General features: G+C 39.9%; 1 pseudogene; it reads right to left on the bottom strand.

Moving 5' to 3' along the window:
* Positions 1-3,997: 3,997 nt before the first annotated feature.
* Positions 3,998-19,022, bottom strand: part of LOC149238629 (protein DETOXIFICATION 16 pseudogene) — a 50,599-nt pseudogene continuing 35,574 nt past the window's right edge.

The raw sequence follows: 19,022 nt of genomic DNA, 5'->3' as shown, positions 1-19,022 counted from the left end.
GATGCCTTTACTTGGAACTATAAAGAAATAAAAGGGGTGAATCCTTCAGTGTGTACTCATCAAATCTACATCAAGGAGGGATGCAAACATATGCCCCAAACACAGAGGAGAATGAACCCAGCTCTCAAATACATAATAAAGGAAGAATTGCAAAAGTGTTGGATGCACGGTTCATATACCGCATCTCATATAATGAGTGGGTATTCCATATAGTTTTGGTCCCAAAAAAGAATGGAAAGTGGAGGATCTGTGTGGATTATAGAGAGATAAACAAAGACACTAATAAATGGCATTTCCCTTTACCTTTCATTGACCAAGTTTTAGATGGTCTTATAGGGAACAATTTCTTCTCTTTTCTATATGGATTTAGTGGTTACAATCAGATCTAGATGAATCCATACGAATAAGACAAAACTAAATTCACTTGTCTTTGGGGTACCCTTTCTTATATGGTCCTTCCCTTCAGATAATGTAATTCCCCTACCACTTTTCAAAGGGAAGTTATTTTAGGTTTTAACCACGTACATAAATTACCTGCATATGAATTCTAAAATAGAAAATAAACAATGGAAAGAGTATAACAGATAAAACAAATATACACAGAGATTTTCATCTGGATCCCAAAACTGGGACTATCGGATTTATTTTTCATTATGTTCCTTTCAATGTTACAATACATATATATACATGCCAAAGAATCCATAAACCAAAATCCATTCACCCTAGATTAGAACATAATCGTAGTTCCCTTGACCGGATCTAAAAAATAACATGGATAAAAAACCATGGCACCCAAAACCATGTGCAAAATCCATGCACAAAACCATAGGTAGTGTTATCACAAAACCAGTACTAGGGGCTGCAACCAAGCAAGGCTTCATGTAACTGTTTCAGACCAGACTTTAGACTAGGAATTAGCCTTCCTAATCAGAGAGGGCTCTCTCACAGGCTTTTGATAGAAAATTAATCACAACAACAGAGGGCTAACTCTTCACACATTTATAAAAATATAGCTGGCTGGACATACATCAAATTGGTCTTCATTGGGCTATGGAGTCTCTCACAGTTAATAAACCAAATCACAGTCATCTCATGGAAGCCAAGGCTCTTTGCATCATCAGAGGTTCAAACATAATTTACCTAAATCAAAGCCTGCTGAACATACAGGAAGTCAGAGCATTAAAAAATGAATTCTGAGTGATGTTCAAACATGCTTCACCAAAACCCACAGCTTGTCAAGCACACAGGAAGTCAGAGCATATAATATGAATTCTGAGGGATTGTGCCATAACAAGGCTGTAAAAAGAACATTAAGAAACTAAACCACCATCACATTTGAACAAAAAGATGCATTGAGAATCTTGGGAAGAAAAAACCCTGTTTGCCATTACTGTAACAGTCTTTACATAAGCTCTAAAAAACTTTGTTTTTGTATCAACAGTCCAACCCTTTCTACATCTAACCTTGGCCCATATATAGGCAAGCAAACTAAAACACCTCGAGCATCCTCCTCCAGCATGAGGGGAGCCTCGAAGGTGGCTATTAATTATTCCTACATGCTACTCACTAATGCATTAATTACAAATATGCTGAACTATAATTACACACTATCCTAATCAAAATAAAATACTAATTTCATTCTCCTCGTATGCTTGATGCTTTCTTGAATGCTTTAACAGCTGTCCTCCTTCAATTAATCTGATATAGCTGAGCTACAGGTGCAATGGATGGTGATTTAGGATGTTTAAGAGCGCTGATAGCTCATTAAATGACCGGAAGGTGTGCTCCTATTATAATGGTCTATGTCTCCCAACCTTCTCCGAAAGTGTAGCAACATGTTCCCAAATCATTTAACAACCCCAGGCATGAAGTACTACCATGTTTTTGAATGTACTGTAGGTGGCATAGACAGATGTCTCTCTTTCACAACTCCTGCTCACAGTATTACACTAGCTGCTCTGCGTTTTTTAAAATCATCACCTACAACAGTTTCGTAGCGCGCTACGAAACTGCTGTGTGATTTAAAAACACAGTCCTCCTCACTGGTTTTCTGCTAACACTGTGCTACATTTATTAATGATCTTCCTCATTCCAACAAATGAACAACAATTTTCAAATAATCCTGTTTAGCTGCCAGGCTTCAATGTCAATAGCTTTTCCTAAAAACAAACTCAAACAGCATGCTCGGATTCCTCTGCTTTCTGGAGATACTTTTAGGCCTGCCGAAAGGTTCTTGTAAAACTTATGAAATTCCAAGGTATCACCTCCAGCCTTGCGGACTTCAACCATAAAAAGAGAAGAAGCTACTTCAAATACCTCTGTAGCTACATTCAAATGACCCTTTCTTCCAGTCTTTGAACCTTGCATCTTCATCTTGTAATTTCTCTTTTGCACCAGAAGAAAACCATGAAGGGCATGTAAAATCTGATTTATATATCTTTTTATACAATGTCATAAGGCTTGGATCATCAAAAGGCAAGTAACCTGCTATTAAAACAAATAGGATGACACCACATGACCACAAGTCTGCAGTTGCCCCATCGTATATCTACCCTTTTTCCAGCCACTATAGTGAGCAAATGACTGCATATGGAGGTCATCATTCAGAGTAATAATATCAGCAATTACATGCAGTGTTCAACAGAGATTTAATAATTGTTTTTCACCTCCCAACACTTGGGTATACTCAGGAAATCAACACAAAGGTACTATAGTATTTAATCTAGCAAATTTCAACCCAGAAATGACAAATTCGTGGCACCTTCAGATCTGAGATCAACATGAAAATATCAGTCCCTAAGACAGATTTTTGGCCCACTAGTTGTAGTAAATTCGACCACAAGTTCAGCTCCAAATTTTGAAGATAGACTTGGCACAAATTCTTGAAATGCAAGTAAATCATTTGTCCTCCTCTAGGGTGTAATTAGCTGATCGAAACCTTGCTTTGAAAGGCAGCAATATGGACAAATATTCCAGAACTTGGCTGAGCGAATGATTTCTAGGAAGACCCTACACAGTCTCTCCAAAATTGGCACAACAATTCAACCTCAACTCCCTAAAAATGCACTTCAACTTCAACTACAGGAATATTACTTCATTCTTGGGATCTAAAATAATTAATTAGCTCTGCCTCCCTGAAGCAAACCGTCATCCCTGACTTGTTGAGACAGTGCACTTAGGCCAAAATCTGATACTTTAAGATTTCCATATGTATCCAGAAGCAAATTTTCTGGCTTCAAGTCCCTATGGTAGACACCCCCCCATTCATTTCACCAGAAACGGATCCAATTCTTATGCTGCTCGATAGCCGAGGGATGAGCATCCATGGAAATATCTTTTCAATGGCAGGCGCACCTCTGTGTCTTATTTGGAATAACGCCATTATCTAAACCGCGGTGAGCTAAACAAAAAACATCGCTCAGCACATCATCCTTATAAGTAGCATCTGTCGTGATTCTGGTGATTTTGCTAATGCAGGTGGCCATCAGAAGTGCCACATCTCAATCCCGGTGTCAATGGCGATCTTGTGGCAATCAAACCTTTATAAAGACCATTTGACACATGGCATTAATCACTGTATTTCATAAGAGCACTCTCATATCTTTAATATGCGCATTAATGCTGAACCAACATGCTTTATAATATTTATGACACTTGCATTTATATCGGTCATCTTAAAACCCATGTGCCTTGAAGAAACGGCTACAACGCATTTCGCATAAGCCAGGTAATTACGATAGCTCCAAAACATTTTTGTTTCAGAGAGTAATATCAAGAAGGAGGCGCTGTGTATCCCAGTCTAAAAAAAATGTGATCCCCTGCAGTAATAAACACAACGCTGCCTGTCTGTAACACTTGGAGTATGAATGCGAAATTTTTGAAGGCGCTCACATTTAACCAAAACCTGATCAACTTCTTTTGGGTGCTCGCATATATCCTTTTCTGTGCAGCAGTGATAAATTTTTGATAAGATTTTCCTTTGGCTAGCGCAATGTTCTTAGCAACAGAACAGGTGCTCAAATGCCGAAGGTCCCCTGCCGCCAGCATGCAGTGCAAAGGCCAAAATGACAGCTATAGGCATGCCAACCACATAGTATGCCCCAAGATTTGCATAGGCACGACGTTTGCCATCCACATCCTCTAGCAATACCTGATAGAACACCTTGGATGGCATCCATAAATGTTGAGGGTACAAGCAGTGGCATCATGGTTGAAATGTATTCAACTACCTCTACTTCATTGCTATAAGCATAGCCCCATACATTTCTGACAGAGAATAAAATATATCCTATCATAAGAGCCTCAATGACTGCCATAAAAAACCCCGACACACACTGATAACTGTGCAGTGCGTGAGCGTCCAGCTCCTAGTTCATTGGAAACTCGTGTACTTACAGCAGCACTCACGCCAAAGGGGATCATATATGCAACTGCATCAGTGCTAAGACAGATGGAGAGAACTGATATCTCAAGTTCAGGCTTAGGCAACAAACCGGAGAAGAGAACAAGCATTTCAAAAGACCAGTATTCCAAGCAAAGCATTACTGCAGATGGAATAGCAAGCTTAAGAAAGTTTGTAATGTCAAATAAAGCTTCCCTTGAGAAAGATGTCCATGTCTTCTTGCATGCAGGGGAAAATTTAACATAAATTAATAGAAGTGCCACATTTAGCCAATTGGAAATGCTATTTGCAAGCGCAGCCCCTTTATTACTTAATCCAACTTTGAACACCAATACCCAACAAACGGGAACATGAACTTTATCATAAATATTTTTCAAATCTTTCAATCCATTGTGGCGCCCTGCTTTGTGAAAGAAGTTATAGATTGTGAAAAGACAATCCCAAATATCAAACACTCTATGACTTATAAAATTTAATAGATTCTTTGTCTAGAGGATTCAACACAAAATCTCCTGCAATTCTCCCACATTAGTATGTACATCTTTCACAATCACCCATGAGCCAGAATCCAGAGATAACTCCCTTAATGTATTTGATGGCAATCCTACAATAGCTGCATCATCATAAGGTGTCTCCTTAAACATTCTGCCACTGCTCTCATCAACATTCCTGGAGGGAAGTAGAACTCTGTACAATAAGCATGCTAGGATTTGGACCTTCACTGAAAACTCAAACAAATCCCCAGTTTCGTAGCACGCTACGAAACCACTCAAACAGGTAGCGCTGCGAAACTACTAAAAAGAATTTTGGCGCTGCGAAAATACCCTGACTTTAAGCCAAGCTAAAAATTTTTGACAACTGCATTCTCAGTGATAACAGGTAGATTCGCCCACCTAATATAGGGCCAAAATAATAATTCCTCAGGCACTGCCCTGGACCCTATAGAGGGGGTGTTGGGTCCCTATAATACTAGTTATTACCCCATTACTACTGTAGTTGTATCCCTTATTAATATTGTTGTGCCCCTATTGTCCCCATATTGTTATTACTATGCCCCATAGAATACCTCTATTGTTATTTTTGTGGCTTTATATTATTGTTGTTAGGTCGGCTGGGTTATATTGTGACTCTTTAGACCCCTATATATAGAAAGGAGGTTTTGTCATTTGAATCATCCAAGAATTGTTCATTAATGTAATGTAAAGGAGGTTTCCCCCTTGAAGAGTCTGAATTCTAAGGCGTTGATCTATCTTTTCTATCTTTTTCTTGAGTTGGTTTCATAACATTTGGTATCAGAGCTTTGGATTCTAGGGTTTTGTTGCTCCAAACAGGTCATCGTGGAATTTTCACTATAACTTTTTTTCTGCAACGTTTCAGAAGCTAAAAAAAAATCCCATCTGAGAAGAAATCGTGTTGAATCTTGGGTCCGAATTTCATATCTTTTCGCACTATATTTGTAGAGATATGGTCTGAGGAAGTTGGTCTTTTTGCATACTCCTGAATTACATTCCAAACAGGTGACCTGGTGTTATAGACATTTTTGTGCCTTGCATCACTGAGCATGAAATGTCAATAATCAAGGGATCCAAAGTCCCTAAACATGTTGTTCCTACCCCTAGAGGAACAAGGCCAGCAAACCACAGCACCTAACAAAAGTTCTCCACCTAAAAACACTCAAAAACAAGGAAATTCTGGATCATGTCAACTGCTCCACTGAGCATCTGCGCTGAATGTCAACTGCTCCACTGTCTACCTGCATTGAATGTCAACTGCAAAGAAGGCTACCTGCGCTGAGCGAGTTTGGACAAGTGGCAGAGTCATTTCTCAAGGTGTCAATGCCCAGGAATCTTCCAAAATGACACTTGGATCAGGGAATTCGACTGGTGATGAGTAAGAGGTTCCAAATCTCCAAGTGGAAGCAAGAACCTCCAAGTGGACTCAAGAACTGAAGTGGGAGAGGACACTAGTCAGCTTCATACCAACTTCAAGCTGACTCATCCTCTCTCCAAAACTCCTATATATAGATCTCTCTACATGAGGTCAGGGGAGGCTGGAATTTAGTATTTGCAAAGAATTGTTGTTGGTTTGTGGCTAGAAACATTGGGTGTGTTATGCTTTGAAAGGAGCTGAAGAAGGGATTCCATTCTGCTGGGAAGGAGATGCTGGGTTGGAGCCCTATGGGTTGTATCTCTTCCTGAACCCTGTTACTTTCAATAAAGATATCTTGATTCTTTCCTATATGCTGGTGTAGATTGTGTAATTGCATTAGTATATTTGATTTACTTCTAATCCTGAATCATTTATGAATATGTATATTTTCTTTTGTGTTATGTTCTTCTCTTGTCGCAAGTAGTTGTTCTCTTGTCACAGGTAGTTGTTCTCTTGTGATCTCGTGGGATTCAAGTAGTTGTTCTCTTGATCAAGCGAGGAGGCAAGTAGCTGTGGACACACAAAGAGAAGAGGATCTAGTTCGAGGGACAACCAGAAGATAACGGTAAGTCTGCTGATCTCCTCTCTTTCATATTTCATAAAGGAAGAAATCATGATAGCTGTATTTGTTTGTTGCTAAGGCACTATCACACCTTAGGTGGATAGGATCGTCCTAAATAGGAATTTTTCCCCACAACAAATTGGAGACTCCGCTGGGGAGAGATTGTTTATTCATTTCGTTTGTGTTTCCGTCATTTGTTTACTTCATAGACTTGACAGCAACTCTTGAACTGCATCTTTCCCGGATGCAAAGTAAAAGTTGCTGCTTTGATCCAGTATGTTGGACTTGTCTATGATTTAAACTAGATCCACAAATGATTTGAGTGATCCTTGTGATAGTCTTTAGTACCCTATCAAAGCATCCCTCTGTTTATACCTTGCTTGTGTTTCTGATTTGGCCTGAAACAGTTGATTTTTGAGCATTTTGTGACCCAGAAACCAAGGGAAACGAGAGTTTCTCTCTTCAGCGCAGGCACTGTGAAGGCAGTCTGCATTTCAACGCAGGTCCTGAAGGGGCTACCTGCGCTAAATTTCAAACTGACAGTGTTGGACCTGCGCTGGACCAGTGTGGCCTTGTGCAGCTGGGGTTCTTTGTCCTTTTTTGCCCTGTTTTGATCTCTGTTTTTGCAGCCTTTAACCAAGTATAGGTGCTGGTCTGATGACCCTTTTCTTTGCTTGAATTCCGCCCCAATTTTTGTACAAAAAGATTGTGAATGTTTTTATGTGTTTGTGGCGTCATTTATAGTCTTCCTTTGCATGAGTAAAGTAGTCTTTCTATAGCCTTTGATTTAGATCTGATTGAGAGTGATCTTAGAAGAGAGTTCTTTGGTTGTTTGTTCAGATTGATTATACTGTTACTTTTGCTTATTGGTTTGAATTTGTTCTTTTCAAAGTATCAAAACGATTCTTTATTTCGAAAATCGCAAAGTGATTGTAATCTCTTCTACCCTTGTTGATTTCGAAGAAAGTGAACTTATTTATTTTGATCATTGTAAAAGCAAATTCAAAGTTGTGCAAAAAGCTTTCTTTGTAGGCATTTATACTAAGAAAGTGAAAACAAACACCTGCATTGTGCAATTTGCATTTGATAAGTTTGCATGTTGGATTTAGCGAAAGTGCATTAGAGTGTGCTGATTGCTCTTTGAGAAAAGATAGTCGCTCTCTTTTCCCTTAGTAGCTAGGATTTTCAAAGTTGAAAGATTGTAAAGCTTGCTTATCATCTTAGACTGCATTTAGGAAGTTGTATCATACATCTCGTGGTGAACCTTGAAAGGCAAACTTTAAAAAGATCAACCTAAAATAAACTGAATGAACATAACAACGCTTTGTAACATAACGCATGACATAGAGTTCTAGGCTAGAGACGTGTTTCGGCGTCGTTAAACATAGTGACTGTCGATCTCGAAGAAGGTGGGTGATTCCTCCTGAGAGTCGGTGGCGCTAATACGGATTGTGCTCCCACGTACCGTCGCGTATATATTGGGAGACCCTTATAGGCATATATCTTTTATCCTTAGGAAGCCGTGTCAGCCACCCTACTGATCGCAATGCAGTGAACACAACATTCACGAAGATCGACCACCCGTACCGTAAAAAGTATTATGTGGTTTTGCGAAAGGTTTGGCACACCCTCTGCCTAGATCTCCAGAGCAGTTTCTTTTGGCCTTTTTCAGACTCTATAACAGAAAAAGTCCAGCCGAGCATTTGTCACTTCGGGCTCGTTAAAACATCGAAGGAGACTAGAGTCATCTTTAGCTTTTTCTCGACTCTTTAAAACTGAAAAAGCAAGTTGTGTCTAAAAGCGTCGTTAACAATTTATTTTAAACGGAACAATCACCCTTTCATCCTGCGTTGATCTTTAGGTTGAAAAGATGGAGCACACCAACCAAGGAGTTCCCTTGGGTGGAAATCCTAGTCCCTTCTCCTCTTGGGGAGATGTTGGTGCGCCCCACATGGCCACATTGTCGCTTCCAGGATTGACAATTGGCCTACCAGTTTGGCTCTTTTCGACCAATGTCATTCAGAATACCACCACTCCTGAACAGTCAAGTCAACAGTTAGATCAGACAAGAGTTGCCTCCCAGCCTTCCACTTCATCTTCCTCCCCTCCTTCCTCTTCGCTTAACGGAACTGGTCGATCAAAAAATCAGGTTCCTAAGGAGAATAAGGAGAAGAAGAAGAAAGAAAAGAAGAAGAAGGAGCCTAAGGCGACTGGGGGCAAGCAAATGTCATCTAACAAAAATCCACACACCTCACTTGTAAGGCCTAAATCGCCATGCATCATATGCAGGGGAGACCACTTCCACAGAGATTGTCCCTGTATCCCACGGATACTAAGAGACTGGTCCCCCCATTTGCACAATTCGGGAGCATCGACCTCTGATAGCTATGTCGACTGCTCACCGTCAACTAGTGGGAGTGAAGCTCCAGGACAGAATGGGAAAGTTAAATTTCCCTGTAGACTGTGTGAAGGTGATCACGCCATCCACCGTTGTCCCTTCTTAGACGAGGCAAAAAGAGTTCTGGAAGATCGTTCGATTTTACGAGCGAATCTTCCTCCTCGATATCAAAAACTCCTGCCAAGTCCCTCACTAGTTGAGAATCCGGCTGAGCCACGTAGATGGTCAGCCGAAGCACCTTTCATTGAAGAAGAACCGTCTGGATCCATGCCTGACGAAAGTCAAAAGGTTGATACGGCAGTTGACACGGTTTTGCCTTCAGAGGCTCCATCTTCGAATGACACCATTACAGAGGAGAATACAGACGACACCGTCCAAGTTCTCTTCATCAGCACTGACTGTGATGATCAAGGGGGCAATGCCACCATTCCTTTGTCGCAGGAAGGAAGTTCATCAGAGTGCTATCCGGCCGTATATTTGGTCCCACCACCAAGCAACCTGGTTGTGTCCTTTGATTGGAACCAACTAGGCAGACCCCGGTTGCCAGCCAGTGTGCCATTCAGAATTATTTGTCAAATATACAGAATGGTAATGGATGGCACTATCATTGATGAGGGGGCATCTGTGAGTATCCTTTCCTCTATTTCTTGGAGAGCGCTTGGTTCGCCGGCACTCTTACCTGAGATGAGAAATCTATCAGGTTTTGATAAAGGAACCAGTCGACCTTTAGGGATCCTCCCCAATGTGCCTATAACATTGAAAGGGAAGACCGTTCAAATGAACGTGATGGTCGTTCAAGGACCCTTGGATTATAACCTACTCCTTGGACGAGACTATATATATTGCATGGGAGCTGTAGTCTCCTCACTCTTTAGAGTAATGTGTTTTCCGCATGAAGGAAGAATGGTCAAACTCGTGGACCAACTTTCGTTTCCCGAATCACACATCGCAAATAGTCAGGTGCCATCCCTAAATGGTCTATTCATGCAAGAAGTGTCTCAACCCACGGTCCTTCCTCCTGATGAGCGCGAGTAATCTAGGAGGATATGACTGGAACCCAGGGTGCATGCATCCTGGCCTGCTTCGGCAGGAAAACTTTGGGTATAGGGTAGGTTTCCACGGGAGAATATGACTAGTCCGTACCCCGTCCGTGGTTGGAAGAGGGGTTGTTCTGGAATAAGATTCTTTTGTCAAAGTTATGTGAGAGGGCGGGGGTCGTCACTCACCTCTGTCTATTTTAGTAGACATTGCGGAGGAAGTGTTTTGTTTGAAAGATTAACGAGACAATCTTTGGGTAACCTGAAAGAGGTAAGCCTCTCCCGGTGAAACGAAAGTTTCGATGGAATTGAAGTAGAGGTAACTTTGAAATCGTACTTTATACCTGGGGGCATGCAAACCTTTTGGAGTGTAAGCAAGGGGCGACTATTTAATTTTTAAATTTTTAGGACCTCTAACCCTTTAAACTCGTAGGATTAGTCGTTTCCAAACTTGCATAAAGAAAGGAGAGTGAGCATAGCTTTGGTAAGGCGCAAGCTCTATAAAAAATGGGATCTTTCATGAGACACTCTTATCTTATGACTGGGTAATCGAGCAGTTTTAGCATAACGTTCATGCTCGTTAAAAAATAAACGCAAGATCCGAGCAGTTTTAACGCGGTCTTCATGCTCGTTAAAAAATAAATATAAGCAATGAGGAATGTTTCCTCCAGAGTTTAAGCTCATTTTTAACTAAAAAATGAACCTATCCCGGTAAATAACCGCTGTGATCGTAAATTTATCAGCCATAAAAGCCTTGGTCGTGTTTGCACCTGCCACCTCCACTTTCATTTGGCTGATCGTTCACTTCCATATGATTGTTTACCCATTTTGAGGAACAGCTGCGAAGAGTGATTTCACCTAGCCATCCTTGTGACACTGCCGTGATTGGAAAATTCCAACCTGTACCTGGAATCAGTTGCTATCCCTGTTTATCACTCGTTCCTCAAAAGACGAGTCTTCTTTAAGCTCTTTTCAAATGACTCGTAAAATATGAAAAGAATGCCAAGTTTTGGCCCTCCAGCTCGTTAAAGGACCGGAAGAGCTATCCCTCCTCTAGATTTTAATCTTTCTGGACCTGGGGGATTATTGCACAAAAAGATCGAGTGCTTGTTTTGTTCGGCTCGTTAAAGATATCGAAAACTCATCCCTTTTGTATTGTTTTATACTTTTTCGGACTTAAGGGATTAGATGACGAAAAAGGAATTTTGGAGTTAACTTTATGTACCTTTTCAGACTCTCTAAAAATGAAAAGGACCGAGTTATCCTTGTCGTTAGACTCGTTAAAATGATTAAATAGCGACAAACTTGTCTTTAGACGAGAACGAGTTTCCCTATCGCTAAGCTCGTTAAAAAATAGCGATGGGCTTGCCCGAAGGGCAGGTTATAGAACAAGCATATGTTATCCTCCTCAAGCTTGACAAAAATAAAGAGGTACTGGTCAGCAATGACTGGGGAAAAATTGGGAAAGATCAAGAAAACTTTGATGGTAGCAGGTCGCTCTTGAACATGACACTTTTCCTCCGTATCACATTCGGGTTGGGTTGTTTCATTCACCGGTCACATTACCATGGTCTTGCCATACCATCCATATTTGGGGTAATGCTACCGATCCATCGCATCAGTGTCACCATATGTTCAAGAGAAGTCGTTCAGAAAGAGTCAACCGGGTCCCATCCACTGCCATACATTATCCTTCATCCATTCATGACCGCCACCCTGAATCATATGTCACAGATTGTTTTCACCTCCATTAAAATCATTAGCTCCGTTCCGTGTCACTGATGTGGGATTCATTAAGGCCCTCCTTTGACGGATCGCTCCTTGTCGATATCATCTCATTATCCAAGGAGTTGATTTAGGAACAACCCCTTCAGTACTTTGAAGCTTGCATACCTCAATGGCAAGTTTCTCACTTCCGGTGACAGGTATACATCAATGACCTTCGACCAGAAGATTTTGTGTGGTGTTCGACGCCAAGTCCTTTATTCACACCACGTGAATTGTACTGCAGTACCTTGAGGGTCATCATCATTATCGGTGATTCCTCTCGCGCTTGTTAGCGGTTTACATCATTGACCGGTAATCAAGCGATGTCTTTCCATGTTCGACTTCAGCACAATTCTCACATGGATCGACTTGTACTTAGAGTGAAGATCAAACGAGTTTGAAGACCCCGGATCTAGTTTCATCCATCTGGGCTGCGATATATATTCAAGAAAAATAAAGACATTTGGCATGTACATCATTACAGCAGATGATCATCCTACTCAAAGGATGATAATTTCACCAAAATTATCAGTCTACCATCAGACGATCGTCTGTTCCATGTACAAAAATGAATTTATAAAGCTGAGCATGGGAATGCCCACCTCAGCTAGATCATGAAAGCAGAATGAATCATAATGTATTGTATTGTATTTTATTACAGGTCTCCTCCCAGCAGATGGATGAACTTCGGACCCTCCTGGATAAAGCATTTCACCCAATAAACGGCCTCATACTTTAGGGGGAAACTGTTATAGACATTTTTGTGCCTTCCATCACTGAGCATGAAATGTCAATAATCAAGGGATCCAAAGTCCCTAAACATGTTGTTCCTACCCCTAGAGGAACAAGGCCAGCAAACCACAAGCACTTAACAAAAGTTCTCCACCTAAAAACACTCAAAAACAAGGCAATTCTGGATCATGTCAACTGCTCCACTGAGCATCTGCGCTGAATGTCAACTGCTCCACTGTCTACCTGCGTTGAATGTCAACTACAAAGAAGGCTACCTGCGCTGAGCGAGTTTGGACAAGTGGCAGAGTCATTTCTCAAGGTGTCAATGCCCAGGAAGCTTCCAAAATGACACTTGGATCAGGGAATTCGACTAGTGATGAGTAAGAGGTTCCAAATCTCCAAGTGGAAGCAAGAACCTCCAAGTGGACTCAAGAACTGAAGTGGGAGAGGACACTAGTCAGCTTCATACCAGCTTCAAGCTGACTCATCCTCTCTCCAAAACTCCTATATATAGATCTCTCTACATGAGGTCAGGGGAGGCTGGAATTTAGTATTTGCAAAGAATTGTTGTTGGTTTGTGGCTAGAAACATTGGGTGTGTTATGCTTTGAAAGGAGCTGAAGAAGGGATTCCATTCTGCTGGGAAGGAGATGCTGGGTTGGAGCCCTATGGGTTGTATCTCTTCCTGAACCCTGTTACTTTCAATAAAGATATCTTGATTCTTTCCTATATGCTGGTGTATATTGTGTAATTGCATTAGTATATTTGATTTACTTCTAATCCTGAATCATTTATGAATATGTATATTTGCTTTTGTGTTATGTTCTTCTCTTGTCCCAAGTAGATGTTCTCTTGTCACAGGTAGTTGTTCTCTTGTGATCTCGTGGGATTCAAGTAGCTGTTCTCTTGAACAAGCGAGGAGGCAAGTAGCTGTGGACACGCAAAGAGAAGAGGATCTAGTTCGAGGGGCAACCGGAAGATAACGGTAAGTCTGCCGATCTCCTCTCTTTCATATTTCATAAAGGAAGAAATCATGATAGCTGTATTTGTTTGTTGTTAAGGCGCTGTCACACCTTAGGTGGATAGGATCGTCCTAAATAGGCATTTTTCCCCACAGCACCTGGGGAAAATCGCCATAACTGTCTCTCTGAGCATAAAATTGAAATTTCATAAGAAGGCATAAAAAGAGGATGGACTGTAGTTCCTTGTATATATTTTTCAGAGCCAAAGGTCGAAATAGGGACACGTGGTAGGTCATACAAGTTCACTCTACGGAACTAGTCTATAATTAGGTCATTGTGGGAGATTTGACATAACTCTTCCTTGGAGAATCCAATTGGGATCAGACTGGTGGCATTGGAAAGAGGACACAGAGGGCTACTATAGATCACAATTTTAGAACTGTCTGATCCAAAATTACAGAGATACATCAGAGGAAATTGTGAGCTCCTACAAAGTGAAAAAAGGTGTGTAGATTTTTTTAAATTTTTTTCTTAAACTTGGTTTGAAAAATTATTTTGAAGGAATTGTAGAGCATTGTTATCAGTAATTGATGCCCCGAGGAAAGAAAATGTAAACACCTAGTAAGCAACCTGAAAGCTATAGCATGACTCATGAAGAAGAGGAAGAAATGCTACATGATATATCAAAATTACAAGACCAAGTGCAACAAATTTCACTCTCACAAAATCTAACAGAAGCTCAAATAAAGGGCATGGAGTCTAAGATAAAGGGTGTGGAAGCTAAGATTGATGATTTGAAGACAGATTTGAAGACAGATTTGAAGAGAGACATGGCAGATTTGAAGACAGATTTGACAAATTTTCTACAAGAAATACTTACTAATGGTGAAAAGGTAGTAAAGGAAACTCATGATGCGAACAAAAGAAATGTTAATCATGATTTCATAGACTCTAATGTGGGATCAAAGAACCACCATATTCCAAAAATCGATATGAGGAAGTTTGATGGCAAGGATCCCACAACATGGATATTATAGATGGAGCAATTTTTCGATCTCAATAATGTGCAAAACACACAAAAGGTACATATTGCAAATTTATATTTGGAACCAAATCAGTTTGTATGGTATCAATGGCTTTGCTCTCGTAAACAAATTATCACTTGGGGGCAATTTTTACGGAAGAATTAACAGCACATTATGAGGATACAAAAAGAAACACTTTTTTTAGCCAATTGATAAGTCTCAAACAAAAGGGTTCAATAATGGAGCACATTGAGGAGTTCCAAAAATTGAACATAAGGGTAAAAAATATTCCAGAGGAGCACATGATTGATGTGTTCATAGGGACTTTAAAGGATAATATCCAACATGATGTTCACTTTTGGGAACCTGATTCATTAAAGAAGGCATTCATGTTAGCAAGAAAAATGGAAAGAAAAATTATGGCAACCAGGAAGCATACCACTCACAACTATAAAGATGGAAATGTTGTTGCCCCTAGTCTTCCACAACCTATAAGGTTTACACCACAAAAATTGGAAGAAAAAAGAGAAAAAGGGCTTTGTTATAGTTGTGATAGAAAATACACTAAAGGTCATAAGTGTGCTGAGAAGAAAGTATTCTACATAGATTGTGAAGAGGAAGAAGAAAAGGAGCAAGAAAGGTCAAAAGAAGAGGATATACTCCAGGAACAAAGCCTAGATAAAGAAAAAATGAATCCAACCATATCTTTTAATGCATTGGTGTGAATTACCACTCCTCAAACCATCAAGATAGAAGGACAAATCAAGAAGAAAACAATAATAGCGTTGATTGATTCAGGAAGTACCCACAATTTTATTCATTGTAAGGTAGCAAAAGAATTGAATATATTCTTATATCCAGCACCAGAGTGTCAAGTGATGGTTGCAAATGGAGGAAAAATAAATTGCTCGGGAAAGGGCCATAATATCAAGCTATCCATGGGAGAATATGTATTGACTAGCCCAATGCTTTCCATTCCAATGGGAGGTGCTGATGTTGTACTAGGAGTGCAATGGCTACAATCCTTGGGTACAATAGCTTTTAATTTTCAAGAACTTTTCATGAAATTTTCTGTGGAAGGAAAGGAAGTTGAATTAAGGGGTATTGCATGGAAACCGGGAAAGATAATCAACTCTAACAGTATGAAAAAGCTTCTAAAAATGGAACAAAGAGGTGTAATTGCACAATTATGTTCGCTAGATGTTTCCTCATTGGAATCATCTATTTCTCTAGATCTCCAAAATGTCTTGGACAATCATTCCAAGGTATTTGAGACTTCCAAAGGTCTCCCACCTATTCATGATCATGATCATGCTATTCATCTGATTCCAGGAAGTGTTCCTCCAAACATCAGGCCGTATAGATATCCCTATGCCCAAAAGAGTGAAATTGAATGTATGGTTGCAGAAATGCTAGAGGCTGGTATAATTCAACCGAGTCAAAGTTATTTCTTTGCTCCAGTAGTATTGGTGCACAAGAAGGATGGATCATGGCGCATGTGTCCAGATTATATGGAGCTCAACAAGCTCACTATTAAAGATAAGTTCCCCATTCCTATCATTAATGAATTACTGGATGAATTGCATGGATCAATTTACTTCACCAAGTTGAATCTCCATTCAGGATATCATGAAATCAAAATGAAGACTGAAGACATTTCGAGAACAACATTTAGAACTCATGAGGGTCATTATGAATTTTTGGTCATGCCTTTTGGCCTTACCAATGCACCTTCAACATTTCAAGGTTTGATGAATTCCATTTTCAAACCATTCCTTAGAAAATTTGTGTTAGTATTTTTTGATGATATACTAATCTACAGCAAGTCTTGGAAGGATCATGTTGAACATGTTGACAGGGTGCTACAACTATTGGAGGAGAAACAATTATATGCAAAAAGATCCAAATGTTTCTTTGGAGTACAAGAGGTGGAATATCTTGGTCATATTGTATCTCATGAAGGAGTTAAGGTAGACCCTAGCAAAATTAAAGCCATTAAGGAATGGAAAATCCCAACATCCATAAAGCATCTGCGAGGATTTCTCAGGTTGACAGGGTATTATCGCAAGTTTGTTAAGAATTATGGGAGAATAGCAGCACATCTAACAACATTATTGAGGAGAGATGCATTTTCATGGACTCCAGCAGCAACAAAGGCCTTCGAACATGTTAAAGACGCAATGTGGCAAGCACTGGTCTTAGCTACACTGGACTTCACAAAAACCTTTATTGTGGAATGTGATGCTTCAGGAAATGGAATTGGTGCTGTTTTAATGCAAGATGAAAGACCCATTGTGTTTGAAAGTCATCCGATCAAGGGAAAGTTTTTACACAAAGCTATTTATGAGAAGGAAATGTTGGCAATACTCCATGCACTTAAGAAATGGCAACCCTACCTAATGGGAAGACACTTCAAGGTAAAAACAGATCATGATAGCCTTAAATACTTTTTAGAACAAAGATTATCCTCTGAAGAGCAACAAAAGTGGGTCACAAAGATGTCGAGTTATGACTTTGAAATCATCTACAAAAAAGGGAAGCAAAATGTGGTGGCAGAAGCACTCTCAAGAAAGGACAAGGATGTGGAAGCATTGCTGTCTGCCATTTCTATTATCCAACAAGATTGGATAAACGAAGCAAGGGAGGAATGGAAGAATGACGAAGAAGTGTGGGCACTTATTCGACAGTTACAACAAGATTCCAGTACGTCTGATACATTTAGTTGGAAAAATGATTCATTATGGTACAAAGATCACTTATACCTCTGTAAGAATTCCCAGATAAAACAAAAGATTCTTATGGAATTGCACACTTCTCCCTTAGGAGGGCACTCAGGATTTTTAAAAACTTACCATAATGTTGAGAAGGAATTCTTTTGGAATGGCCTTAAATCAGATATTCAAAAGTTTGTGGCGGAATGTTTGGTTTTCCAACAAAATAAAGTTGAAACAATTAAGACACTGGGTCTATTACAACCTTTATCCATTCCAAGCCAATGTTGGGAGGAGGTTTCAATGGATTTTATCATAGGTTTACCCAAGTCTGAGGGAAAGAGTGTCATCATGGTGGTAGTTGACAGACTTACCAAGTATGCACACTTTTTTGCATTATCACATCCATTTAAAGCTAGTACAGTTTCTTCTGCATTTATGGAAACAATTCAAAAGCTACATGGAAACCCAAAGATTATTGTAAGTGATAGAGATCCCATTTTCACTGGAAATTTTTGGACAGAATTATTTTCTTGCCTTGGTACTCAGTTAGCTCATAGTTCATCTTATCATCCTCAATATGATGGGAAAACTGAGATAGTAAACAAATGTTTGGAAGGATATCTTTGTTGCTTTGTATCTAATAAACAAACACAATGGGTCAAATGGCTGCCTCTAGCTAAATGGTGGTATAACACTTCCTTCCATACAGCAACAAAAATGACCCCACTTATGGAACTTTATGGATATCAGCCACCATCCATCACATCATATTTAAGAGAAAATTCTAAGGTTCAAGCAGTGGAACATCACATCGAACATCAACAACAAGTCCTCCAACTCTTAAAGGATAACCTTGTGTTGGCACAAAATAGAATGAAACAACAGGCAGATCAACATCACAGCGAAAGAAGTTTTGATTTAGGTGATTGGGTATTCCTACGGCTACAACCAGATAAGCAAATGTCCCTCAAGCAAGATAAGAAGGATAATAAATTATCACCAAAGTATTATGGTATGTACAATGTGTTACAAAAGATTGGTACTATGGCATACAAATTGGAGCTTCCTGCAGCTTCTCGATTGCACCCAGTTTTCCATGTTTCATGTTTAAAGAAGGTTATAGGCGACAAGCTCCCAGTTCAAACAATATTGCCAGAACTTGATGAGGAAGGAAAAATTATATTGGAACCAGAAGCAGTCACAGAAACAAGAACTCGACAGCTACGAAATCGATCAATTTCGGAGTATCTTATCAAATGGAAGAACTTATCCGCCGAAGATTCCACATGGGAGGATGAGAATTTTATACAGAATCATCTAGAACTACTCAAGCGTTGAGGAGAACACTTTTTTGAAGGAGAGGAGCATGTTGGGTCCCTATAATACTAGTGATTACCCCATTACTACTGTATTTGTATCCCTTATTAATATTGTTGTGCCCCTGTTGTCCCCATATTGTTATCATTGTGCCCCATAGAATACCTCTATTGTTATT

Source organism: Pinus tabuliformis, chromosome 8 (assembly GCF_031772625.1).
Source record: "Pinus tabuliformis cultivar Carrire ecotype Pingquan chromosome 8, CPIR1, whole genome shotgun sequence".
In the NCBI taxonomy this organism is placed as follows: domain Eukaryota; kingdom Viridiplantae; phylum Streptophyta; class Pinopsida; order Pinales; family Pinaceae; genus Pinus; species Pinus tabuliformis.
This window is presented reverse-complemented; position numbering and strand designations above follow the sequence as displayed.